Consider the following 4,914-nt stretch of genomic DNA (forward strand, 5'->3'; position numbering starts at 1 on the left):
AAAAATAAATAAATAAATAAAAGAAAATTTAAAAAACAAAAACAAAACAAAACAAAGAATACAGCAATGCATATGAGATCAGGATGCATTAAAAATTCTGTTTATAAATTCAATCTTCTGTTTCCTTTTGTTTGAAGCAATGATTGTGGTGGCACAATGCTCACCTCCGAGGTTGGTGGTCTCAGCCCACCCAGGAGTGCTGAGGAAGATAAACTTGATGATCTCTTCAGGATTTCAGCCCAGAAAACCCTGTGGCGGAGTTCTACTTCCTAACACATGGGTCCCCCTGAGTTCAATGGAATGGATGGCAATGGATTTGTTTGTTGTTGTTGTTTGTGTGTGTGGGATTTGGGATTTGTTTTTTGATGCTTGAGGTTCAGGTGCCTATGGGTCAGGAAGGTGGAGAGACCAGAAGAAGCAGAAGAAGAGAGGAGATGATTTGGGGGCAGAAAAGAAAGCCAAGATGGTTAACATTACAAAGTTTTATTCTGACACACATAAAAGCCAAAATCCATTAAAAGGCATTTATTCATACAGATGTACCTGGGGAAGGCAAGCCACTCCTTATAAGAGGATAATCCCTTCTAATACCAAATTAAAAAACGAAGGACCCCATTTGGCAACACTCATCATAACAATTCACTAACACAAGTGCAGCGTTCTTTCCTTCCGGACAGCTTCCACAGGTCCTTGCAGCAGCCACACAGAGCTCACAGACAATGCTGACTATTAGGAGGTTTACTAGGGAAGTTAAGAAGTTACAGTTCAGGTGAGAAATGCTGAGGATACATATGCGCAGTTAGGATCGTTTCTTCTTTGCTGTGCCCTCAGGGTATCCCTCAGCGGCTAGGCCTGGTCAGTGCTGTGGCTGCTAATACAGGTCCAAAGGGCAAGCTACTCTGCAATGAGCCACAGTCTGAAGGCACTCAATTCCAGCGCCTCCAATTAAGTGCTCAGCAGCACTCCATGGCACAGGCCAGCTTACTGGCCCCAAACACTCAGTTTTACATGCTCCGAGGAGTCCTAGTAGCACAGGGCTTACTCATTGGGCTGCTAACTGCAAAGTCAGCCATTTGAAACCATCCTCAGGAGAAAAACGAGGTTTTCTACTCCTGTCAACAGCTGCAGCCTTGGAAGCCCACAGAGGCAGTTCTACCCTGTCCTGCATGGTCACGATGAGTCAGAATTGACTTGCTGGCATTGAGGTGTTTGTGCTTTTGAGTTTACTTGCTCTGTGTGCTGGGAAGTCCACTATCGTGTGTCTTGTGCTCTGACTCCTGGTTCTGCTGCTGCTCCCTGGTATCAAAGCCAGCTGCTGGATCAAGGAGGTTCAAAGCTCAGAGACCTCAGGGTCTGAAGAACATGCTTCACCCCCCAGTTTTCCTGGTAGTGAGATGCCCCTTCCTGCTATGAGAGGGCTTGTTTTAGACAAAGCAGGGGGTTTCTTGGATTTTAAACTGTATTATTAATTCAGTGGTCAATACAAAGCTACAGGAATTTAATTTTCAATCATAAAGCATAGAAAATAGAATTTTTGTATCAAATGGACTTATTACTCAAATTATAAATGAACTCTGTAATACAACTGTCCCCATACCACCACTATTTAAATTATGTAGTGATTTCTGCTCACTAAAGTAATTTCAAATATTCACCTCCTTTCTCCATACTTGAAAGTGAAGTTAAATAGTGACTTTGTTGTATTAAAAACAAATCTAAAGTAAAACTTTCTTCTGATAATACGCCGATCTAACTGGGAGGGCATCTCCGAACAGGAAGCTGGAGAAGATGGCTCAGCACTGACCCTTGGCCCAGGAAACCGCCTGGACTGCGGGAAATGCTTGAGGCCTACTTTGCCTCCGTGCTGTGGAGCAATTAAAGAGATACTTTCTTAAACTGATCATTTCGAGTTTGGGACCATGACAACACCTCCCTCTTGTTGATGAAATGACAGACTTAATAAATTAGGTAAGTGACGAACAATGTCAAAATGTTATGTTGTGAATAAAAAAAAAAATCCAGATGCACTGCCATTAAGTTGATTCCAACTCATAGCAACTCTATAGGACAGGGTAGAAGTGCTGTGGGTTTCTGAAAGTGTGGCCCTTCAAGGGAGTAGGAAGCCTTGTCTTTCCCCTGTGTCCTAAAGCGAGACCAGAGATAAGAGAAGAAAAGGTTTCAGTGAATGCTCTGACTGAAGTGAGATATGGGTGGTCGGGTAAACGTTGACCTGATCAGGGTTTACTTGGTTTGATTATGTCGGTCTTGTGCATTGGGTAGGAATTGGTGGCATTTGACTCCTTCATGAATCCCGAGTGGGTCTTAATTCAATGTTTCTCCTATTCTTTTTGGATCCCTAAATTGTGAGCCAAGGCAGAAACTGGGGAAGCAGGCTGTTCTCTCAGACTTGACTCCCATCAATCGAATGCCATGCTGCTTTGGCTGCTCAGTGGTGTTGAGTCGCTTCCTACTTCTAATGATCCCACGCACACTGGCCAAAATCCTGCCTGGGTCTGCGCCACACTCGTGATTGCAGCTATGCTTGAGGCCGTTGATGCAGCCACTGTGTCCGTCCATCTCAGCAAGGGGCTTCCTCTTTTTCGATGACATTTTACCAAGCATGGTGTCCTTCACCAAGGACTGGTGTCTTCTGAGAACTGTACAGTGGTTCTCAACCTGTGGGTCACAACCTCTTGGGGGTCGAATGACCCTTTCACAGGGGTCGTCTGATTCACAACAGTAGCAAAATTACAGTTATGAAGTAGCAACAAAAATAATGTTGTGGTTGGGGGGGTCACCACAACATGAGGAACTTTATGAAAGGGTCATGGCATTAGGAAGGTTGAGAACCACTGTGATAACATGTCCAAAGTATGTGAGACATATAGTCTTACCATCCTTGCTTCTAAGAAGCACTCAGGATCGACTTCTTCCAAGACAGACTTGTTTGTCCTTGTGGCAGTTCATGGTATTTTCAGTACTCTTCCCCAACACCATAATTCAAATGTATCACTTCTTTAATTTCCCTTATTCATTGTCCAGATTTCACCTGCATATGAGGCGGTTGAAAATATAATGGTGTGTTAGTCCGGGTTGACTAGAGAAATAAATCTAGGGAGACTCACATATGTATAGGAAATAACTTTATATCAATTGTACATTAAGAAAACACCCCAGCACAGTCCAGATCCAGTCCATAAGTCCAATATTAGCCCATATGTCTGATACCAGTCTATAAATTCCTCTTCAGACTCATGCAGCCATGCAATAATGCCGAATGCAGGAAGATCACAGACCTGTGGGTGGAAAGTCTTGTGGATCCAGTGGCAGTGGAAGCATCTCTGCACTGGTATGGGTCTCCACATGGCTCCTCCAGCTCCAGGGCTCTAGCTCTATCAGTGTACTTCCATGTGACTTGTCTATAGGAATGTCTGGCAGGGAGTTGAAGCAGAGTGTCTGCCCTCCCATGAGCTATGGATCTCCTTTGCACCTATGAGGTCATCAAGCTACGACCTGATTTACAGGCTAGACCCCACCCCCTCACAAGTTGACAGGAGATTATGTAACTACCACACATGGCTTGGGATAGGTGCATATTAGACCTCAAAGTGACTTCTTTCCTCTTCAAAACTTTAAAAAGTTCTCACGTAGCAGACTTGCCAATGCAATATGTCCAAGTAACATGGACTACCAAAGGAATAACAGATCTGTCTTGGAAAAGCACAGCCAGAAGTGAAAACAAGGATGGTGAGATTTTGTCTCACATACTTTGGACACGTTATCAGGAGAGCCAGTCTCTGAGGAAGGACATCATGCTTGGTAAAGTGAGGGACAGTGAAACAGAGAAAGGCCCTTGACAAGATGGATTGACAGGTGGCTGCAACAACGGGCTCAAACATGAGAACGGTTGTGAGGATGGTGCAGGACAGCAGCTCCCAGCTGATGCACTCTTGCAACCATATATGAATCATCTTAAGCAAAATTGTATTAGATCATTTCCCCTTTTTCCCAGAATGGGCACAAATATGGATCTCTTACAGTTAGTTGCCCAGGTAGCTGCCTTCCAAATTTCTTGGCATAGACTAGTGAGTGATTTCAATTTGTTGAAACATTTCCATTGGGATTCCATCAATTCGTGGAGCCTTGATTTCGACTAATGCCTTAGTGCCACTTGGACTTCTTCCTTCCATGCCACTGGTTCTTAACCATATGGTACCTCCTAAAATGGATGAATGCTGGCCAGTTCTTTTTGGTACAGTGACTCCGCGCATTCCTTCCATCTTCTTTTGAGAGTTCCTGCACTATTCAATATTCTGTCTATAAACAAACAAACAAAACCAAAAGCAATACCAAACCCACTGCAATCTGGTTGATTCTGATTCATAACAACCTGTCTAAGGTTTTCAAGACTTTGCAAACCTTTACCAGAACAGATAACCGCAGCTTTCCCCAGCCGATCAGCGGGTCGGTTTAACCTTGCTTCCACCACCTTAAGCACCTCGCAGTCAGCAGTCCAGTGCTTGTCCATCAGCACCACCAGGCCCCTTGGTTCTGCCATCGAATCTGGCAATATTTCACATTTATGCTTGATTTTTCCTTCTTCGGTTCTTTCAGCTTGAGATATGCTGGCCATGTTCTCCCTGCTGGTTTTCTCGTTCTAAGTCTCTGCACCTTTCGTTGTCATGCTTTACTTTGTCTCCGGCAGCTGCCCTGTGAAAGTTCATGGTCAGCGTTTTTTGACTTTATCATTTCTTCCATTTGTTTTTGCTACTCTCTAGGGCAAGTTTCAGAGTCTCTTCTGACATCCACTTTCTTTCCTGTCTCTTTAATGACCTTTTGTGTTCTTCCTGTAAGTGGTTTGTTTTTCTTGTCACCCCCTGACTCATCATGTCTCCAGTTATTTGTGGTCCAATC

The sequence above is a fragment of the Echinops telfairi genome, unplaced genomic scaffold, assembly GCF_000313985.2.
Source record: "Echinops telfairi isolate 266 unplaced genomic scaffold, ASM31398v2 ScPeMD7_7469;HRSCAF=8507_1, whole genome shotgun sequence".
In the NCBI taxonomy this organism is placed as follows: Eukaryota; Metazoa; Chordata; class Mammalia; order Afrosoricida; family Tenrecidae; genus Echinops; species Echinops telfairi.